Source organism: Canis lupus, chromosome 5 (genome assembly GCF_048164855.1).
Source record: "Canis lupus baileyi chromosome 5, mCanLup2.hap1, whole genome shotgun sequence".
Lineage (NCBI taxonomy): Eukaryota > Metazoa > Chordata > Mammalia > Carnivora > Canidae > Canis > Canis lupus.
The window spans coordinates 54,496,283-54,504,708 of NC_132842.1; the positions used below are offsets into that span (position 1 = coordinate 54,496,283).

At 39.7% G+C, this 8,426-nt stretch overlaps 1 long non-coding RNA gene across 1 annotated transcript; it reads left to right on the top strand.

The window, feature by feature from the left end:
- The first annotated feature begins 486 nt into the window (after positions 1–486).
- On the top strand, positions 487–7,573 carry LOC140633726 (uncharacterized). The gene is made up of 3 exons (XR_012031316.1): positions 487–716; positions 6,505–6,983; positions 7,160–7,573. It is a non-coding gene; the product is annotated as an uncharacterized lncRNA (long non-coding RNA).
- Positions 7,574–8,426: the final 853 nt, after the last annotated feature.

An 8,426-nucleotide genomic window follows, 5' to 3' on the forward strand; every position in this document is an offset into this window, starting at 1 on the left:
AAAGGCTTGCACTGGCTTCATTCTTTTTTTTTTTTTTTTTTTTTAACGGCATAGAAGGCCTCTTGGACTTCAGATAACTCTTACAAAATATTTTGATGGATTGAGTGCAAAAAGTGAATCAAACATATGGATTAAATTTTCATTATAATACAGATGGGGTTTTTTTATTATTAAATTAAGTAAAATGTTTGGCAAAGTATATTTGGTTTTGGCCAAACCCAGGACATCTGAAAAATAGTTTTGAGATATTCAGTGAACTGAACACAAAGCCAGGTCTACCCATCCCCAGAGTTTGGAAAAATGAAATTTGGCCCATCAAGGTTTGATTCAGTGTCAAATATATTTGTGGGGAAGTAAGTTTCTGCAACACCAAAATTGCCTACGTGCCTTAGGAGAGCAGTGGAAATGCCCAATAGTTATTGAATAACTCAGCTTGCCCAGCACTATAAAAGGTAGCAATCCAGTGACCTGAGAAAAAGGTGAGCTGCTCCCCTCCTCCCTCACCAAGATATTAAGAACTGAACCAAAGCCAGTGTATTCTGTTTGCAACTATGCTGTCTAGCCTAGAAAATTAGCACAAAGCAGTAAGTGAATAGGAAATGCTCATTTGAGAGAAAGGTCACCACCGTAGCTGGATGGCTGACAAGGGGCTTTTATTATCTGCATTGACCAGAAGAATTCAGAAAAGCAAAGGACAATAACAGTATTGATGAAAGGTAAGGTCATATTGTTGGATATTTTTTCCAGGCATTAAGAACTTCATTTTACTTAATGGAAAAAAAAAAATCCCAAAGGAATGCATGGAAATTTTTGGCACTCTACTGCCAGTCTATTTGAATATCTTTCCATCAATCCATGGGTTACTGGAAAGAATCTTTTTTTTAATCCATCTATCAGCAACCCATCTGAACATGACTATACATGAAATGTCAAGTTTAGCAATCTTTCATTCCTGCACATGGCCATTGTGAAACTCCATTCCACCCATGGTAAAACTTCAGCTTTCCACCAGTGTTTTTAGGGGAATGGGCTCCTCTAAAGAGTCAAGTTTTCTGGGAAATTAAATGTTCTAAGAATCAAACCCCAGCATCAAGCCACTGGAAGTGTGTATTTAAACCACTTTGAGTAAAGTATTTGTCAATCTAGGATCCGCTCCCCTGCATTCTCACATAAAGGACTATGTTGTATTGCAAGAATGCTGTAAAGGTAGATGAGACCAACAGGGCTATTTGCCTCTCAAATACATGATCTCAGCTTGCAACTTTTTTTTTTTAATATACTTGTATTTTCTTCGTATGGTGCATGAATCAGGAAAACTGAACCACTATAGGTATTTAAAGCACAAAGGGATTTAATATAAGGATTTACCAGCTTTTGCAAACTAGAAAGTCTAGGTGGTGTGAAAATCAGGGATACCACTGCTAACATTTAATAACTCAGGAAATGAAGGCTTCATAAGAGACTGGTACCCATGACCTTAGCTAACTGTGGTACGAGGGCAGGTGACTCTCAGAGGGTTATCTGGAAATCCTTGGGAAAAACCACATGCCTGCCCAAACTGTATCTAGAAAACAGCCTCTCTTTTTTTCACATTCTACATTTTATGTGAGTGCCTCTCATTGGTAAAATCAAAACCTAAACCCTTCTAGTAAAAGAAAATAGAGTTTCTGGATTTCCAATGCCTGCACATGGAGAGAGTTTGGAAGGAAGAAAATGACGTTGAATGCTGCTGAGCACCCTGTCACTTATTAAGTGGGTTGGTCTTCCGCATTCCTTTCCATTTTTAATTTTTGTGGTAGTTAACATGATAATGGCTAGAAAATCTGCTACTTTATTTATTAAGGATAAACAGTCATAAGTGAGGACACTGAGACATTTATGAAAAACCGTAGGTGAGTGGTAGATTCTGGACCAGATGTATGAACCCAGCTCTGCCAGTTACTAGCTATGCTGTATTAATATTTCTGACCATAGGTTTTTCTCATCTGAAAATGGGAATAATAACTGCCAATCTTCCTTTCCCAAAGATGTTGCCCGTACCTAATTGTTTATACCTTTAAAAGTGCTTCACAAACTATAAGGTGCTACAAAATTTAATCCATTCTTTCACCACTTAGTGCCTATTTATTCTAGGGCATAGAATTAGACATTTCAGGAGTGTAACATAAAGACAAACAACAGTTACTGTGCCCTAGAAATTGACCACTCTGCAGCAGAATAGAGTACATTAATAAAAAATAAGACATAAAGTAGAATATCATACAGGTCATAACAAAGTACAAACAATAACAGTTTAGTCTAGGAAGAACTATTATTTCCACACGAAGAAATGTGGAAGGTTTTTTTGGCCCAGCTTTCTCATCTTCTGTTTGATTCCTGGACTCCCACTCTCATGTACGTCTCACGCTATTTCCTATAGATGCTGTTGCCTTAATGCCATCAATTACCCATCCAATTCCTTTCACTCCATTATCCTTGTAATTGTTTTAATTCAGAGTCTGAACACTGTTTGCCTACACCACCGCAATACCTTCCTCATGAACCTGTCTGCCCCCAAGCCTGCCCTCGTCATACTGATCACCTCCCTACAACCTTGTAGAAGTTTCAACTGTCCTCCACCTTACTCTTAGAATCATCTATCTCTAATGCAAATCTAGTTGCACCATCATCTATTTAAAATCTCTTCAAAAAAATAACATCTAATTTCAGGATGAAGTTGAAATGCCTTCACTTAGCCCACAAGGTCCTCCTTGATTGGCCCCAGGTTCCCTCTCTAAACTGAAATGGAGGGACGGGTCTTTATGCATGAACTTCCTGACACCTATTTATAATACTCAAAACAGCTTGTTATCCCCTTCCTGACTCATGATGGTGTTAAGTAGTATAGCTGTGACCCTTAAAATGAGGGGTTAGAATTGGGAGACTGGTGGCCTGGGGAACAGAAGAGCTGGCTGGAAAGAATAAAAGAGAAAAAAAAAGTACAAGAAAAGAGGAAGAAAGGTAAAACCTGCAATTTGTATCACCTAGTTTATGGGATACTGCATATGGGAGTCAGGACTCCAACTTATTGTCAGGTATGCAAGGATTCACTGGAGGGGGGGAAAGCACTCAATGCAGAGTCAGCACAAGTAAGATTCTTCTTTTTTTATGGGGAGGCCAGAAGTCAGGAGCAGTCTGAATCCTTTTATAGTCTGGAGGAAGAATCCTTTTAGAGAGAAGCCTTACTTGACTACACGAACCTCCACTGTACAGACTGTTCTCCAAATGTTTTCTAGTGGGATGTGGTTGTTGCAATTATTATAATGATTATCTAACCTAGCACGTTACATTCTCCCAAATGCTGCCATAAATATCTCATTTGAGGATCAACTTCTGGGCTCTCCAAATTAAAGAATAAAGAGTTTTCAAAGGGTGCCCAGGCTCCTTGCCAGGCTAACTAAAATGGTTATCATATGCCATGTTTTTATGGAGGCTTTGAACTCTCTATTAAGTCTTGGCAAAACTAATATGTCTAATTAGGTGTTACTTAAAGTTAACATGGCAACATGGTAGTCTCAAAAATACTTAGATGAATGAATGAATAATCACAAACCTTTGTGCTAGGAACTCAGATCACCCTTTAAGAAAGTCAGCTAGTGGAGTATGGAAGATCAAAGGGAATAGGTAGTGTGAGAACACACAAAGGCTGGTGTTGACTGCTGACTTGCCTCTATTTGTTCTCCTTAAGTGTCGGACTGTTCTGGGTGCATTCCCGCATCTAAGGGTGTGGATGTAGTGTGCAGTGTAGGGGAGGGAAGAAAAGATCCTTTTATTTTATAATTAATGGAATAACTGAGATTCTTGAACATTTTTCTTGGAGATTTAAGGGCCCATGAGTTTAATATTGTATGACTGAACTAGTGATCAGTGCATGGCAAGAATATTACCAGTTAGCCTTTTCATAAACCTTTCTCCTTGACACAAACATCAAAAATTTGTCCACATCAACTTAGAGAGACAGAACTAAACAAAATGCGTTTTAGACTCCAAATTGAAACTTGAAAGGATACATAAGCGATGCTTTTCAATCATTTCACAGATCATTATCCCTTCCTTTTTCCTCCCTTCTGAAGTTCTCTTCTGAAATAACTAGATCTTTGTGTTCTGAAGCTTCTAAAGTTTCTGGCAGGATCCATATGACTTGATTCAGACCACAAGACAAATACCCTGCTGGGGCAAAGTGAAAGCCACAAGTGTTTTCACTTGGTACATCTGGTCACCTAGTCTTCTGACTTCTTTCCAAGACCAGTAGAGTCCCCAAATTTCTTAATATCCTTCTGGAAAACCATGAGGACTGCTTCATTTACAATGTAACCTTACAGACAAAGAGAATATATTGCATGGCTTTAGACCTCTTCAGGGAAAATTAAAATTGTTCCTGGGGCCTTAACTTAGAGATGTTTTAAGCTAGTGATGGCTGTCTAATTAGGGAAGGGATGAAAAATGACATTTGGGAAGCACTCCATGGCTGCTTTTCATAATTTTTGTATTTGTTTCCTGTGACAGCTGTAACAAATCACCACAATGCTGGTGGCTTAAAACAATGCACATTTACTCTCTTACAGTTTTGAAGGTCAGAAGTCTGAAATCAGTTTCACTGCGGCAAAACCAAGGTGTCAGCCTTACTCTTTCTGTACCTCGGCAGGCTCTAGAGGAGAATCTGTTTTCTTGGCTTTTCCATCTTCTAGAGCTGTACTGCTTGTATTCCTTGGCTCATGACATTTTCTACCACCATCAAAGCAAGCCACCCAGCATCTTGGATTCAGTGGTCACATTGAAAAAGGTCACATTGCCTTTTTCTGTGTCAAATCTTGTTCTGCTTCCCTCTTATAAGGGTACTTATAATTGCATTGGGTCCATCCAAATAATCCAGAATAAGTTCTCTGTCTCAAAATTATTTTTTTGAGATCTTATTTATTTCTTTATTTGAGAGAGAGAGAGCAAGAGAGAGAACACAAGTGGAGTGAGGGACAGAGGGAGAAGTAGACTCCCCGCTGAGCAGGGAGCCCAAAGTGGGGCTCAATTCCAGGACTCCAGGATCATGACCTGAGCTGAAGGCAGACGCTTAACTGACTGAGCCACCCAGGCACCCAAAATTCTATTTTTTAAAAGATTTATTTGTTTATTTTAGAGATAGAAAGAGAGAGTAAGTGGAGGAGCAGAGGGAGAGAATCTTCAAGTAGACTGCCCACTGAGTGTGGAGCCCAACGTGGGGCTCAATCTTACTGCCCATGAGATCATGACTTGAGCCAAAACTGAGTCGGACACTCTATGGACTAAGCCACCCAGGTGCTCCTCTATCTCAACATTCTTAATCACGTCTGCAAAGTCTCTTGCCATCTAAGATAGCATGCACCATTTCCAGGGATGAGGACCCAGATATCTTTCGGGGGCCAATATTCAACCTACCACATTTTTTGCTTTTAATTTTCACAACTGTACCATTGTACATTGTTATCCCCATTCTATAGAAAAAGGCCACTGAGGCACAGACAGATTAAGAAATGTATCATTATTTCAGGTAATAAGTAGCAGAGCCAAAGTTCAAATTCAATTCTTCCAGTTTATAAAAGAAAAGAAGGAAAATTAGAAACACAAAGCAACATTGATGATAACTTTCTCACATCTTTTTTCCCATATTCCTTTCCCATCTTCTCCTCATACAGTAGGGATAACTGATTCCCTTTATATCTGCCTGGCATTTGGCAGAAGAAAAAACTATTTCCAGATATGGGATTGGAAAGAAATGGTCACTACTCTTTGGCTGGGACTGAACTTCATATTTTACCTAAATCCCTTTTATGACTTTTCTCACCTTTCTGCTTAGATTATAAAGTCAATTTTTGGTCTTTTCAACGTGCCAGTCTTTGTTCTTAGGGTGCTTATCTGCATCAACTCATTTCATCCTTGAATATGCCTAAGCTGTAGGTACTATCATTACTTTTATTTTTTTTTCATTTCACAAAAGAGAAAATTGAATTGTACAGTAGTTAAGTAATTTGATTAATTTTTCACAAACCAGGATTCAAACTCAAGTATCTTTAACCACAAAGTATGATACTATCCCTACTTATAGGCTAATGCTTTATATATATTTTGAACTTCAAGAGGAGGCTTTATTCTTTTTTTAAAAAAATTATTTACTTACGTATTTGAGAGAGAAAGAAAGACAGAGTGCAAATAGGGAGGGAGGAGAGGCAGAGGGAGAAGCAGACTCTCTGTTGAGCAGGGAGCCTGAGGTGGGACTCGATCCCAGAACCCTGAGATCATGACCTGAGTGAAGGCAGATGCTTAACTGACTGAGCCACCCAGGCGCCATGAGGAAGTTTTATTCTAATTCTCCTTTCTCCCCGTATCACTAAGTATAGTTTATTATACATGCTAGGCCTTTAGGTGCTGAATAAATAAATGAAAGCTGATTGTAACTGTTATTTCTGTTTTTCTCATATATTTATTCCTTAATAGGTGCCTTCAGAACCTGGCTACTCAAAGTGTGATCCCCAAACTAGCAGCATAGGCATCACCTGGAGCCTAATGGGAAATGGAGACACTCAGCCCCCGACACCAGACCTATGGAATCAGAGTCTGCATTTTGATGTTTCCCATGTGATTTCCATGCACATTAAAGTTTGAAAACCAACCTTTAAAGCACATATTTAGATTTAATAACCTTATTCCACAATACCCACATGGTTCTCTCACCTCTTTATACACTTGAATGCTGTGGCTCTGGCCTCTTTAATTTCATCCTAAATCTAAAGTTATATGATTTGCCCAGTTCCATAAAAGCTTTTGAAAGCATTTGTTCCTATGTGAGAAGAACAGTGTTACCTAAGGAAAGCATTAGTAGCTAATACCTTTTTTTTTTCTTCAAAGTAAGCACGCAAGCATCTCCCCTGCCTCTATGCACACATAGAGACCTGGCTCCAGCAGGTGCACTGCAGGTAAGCTGGAGAAAGCAGCAGCCCAGGTAGAGCAAGGAGTCGAAGCCTCTCTCTGGTACAGGGGAGGGAGCTGCTCATCACCATGACATAAAATAAAGCTCCTAAAGGAGCTCATATCTTTCAATCATCAGAACAGTTTCACAGCAACCATTTCACTTTCTCACCCTCACCTCCAGACCCTCTGGCAACCTGGCTGTGGAAACCTGTGAGTAAAGAAGAGAATGACATACATCATCCCTGGAAATGCCCTCTAAAGAATCTGAAGGGTAGTTTGTGATGCGAACATGGAGGAATCCCTTTCTTAAGTAGGAGTTGATATTACTAGAAGGATAAAGGACTCACTCAGCATGGAGGGAGATCAGATCACCGCAGATCCCTGCTCTTGAAATTGGAAATCAAGTCAACCTGACTCATAAAGAGCAATGGGCAAATCCAACTGTAAAAAAGCCAATGATTTTGGACAATCTATGCTACTTCTCTTTCAGAACTTAGTTGACTACTAGACTTTGTTTTGATATTTTAATCTCCATCTACATAGAAAGTATTGGTAGGTTGCTCTAAGTAACATGGTATCTTCAATCTATAAATACAGAGGATTCTGAGACCCCTCCATTGGCAGTGTGAGCATTTTTGAGACTTTTATCCCCTAAACTTAGATTTAAACAGACCCCAAGTGTATTTAACTGAGGACTTTTGCTGCTAATCAAGATCAAGTCCTAGAAAATGAATTTACCTGCACTCCTGAAACAATCAAAACCTAGACCAAATATATGAAACAGTGGCTTTCAAGACACATGACATGAGTCAACAAATGACAATGATCTCTGAAAAACATTAAGCAAATTCAGGGAGCCCTAATCACCAACTTACTTTCTGGACAGAGTTTCCAGGCTGCAGCAGCAGGAGAAGAGACCCAGGTAGAGCCTGACATTCTCCCTGAGTCGAGGTGACAGAGCTGGGAGCGTGGGGAGGCTACAGTTTGCAGGGCAGAGGGCTGGCAAGGAAAGATGTTTGGAGAGAGAATGTTAGATCCTGACCCCCTGGAGCATTCACCTGAGTACTGACCAGCAAAGGACCCTAAGGGAACCATCAGATGGCAGGGAAAGAACCATTGGAGAGGATTAGAGGGAACAAAACTCAGAGCACACATGGAGCCGGCCATAGTGTCCACTGGCTAGAAATGGAAAACCTCATAATTGCAGGATATTGCATAGGCTACCATATTAGTTTTCTATTACTGTGTATTAATTAACCACAAATTGAGAAGCTTGAAAACAATACCCATTTATTATTTTTGTTATGTGGATGAAAAGCCCAGGCAGGTTTGACTGGGTTCTCTGCTCAGGGTATCATGAGGCCAAAATCAAGGCATAGTTGGGCTGAGCTCTTACCTGGAGGCTCTGGGGAAGAATCTGTTTCCAAGTTCATCCCGTTTTTGGCTGA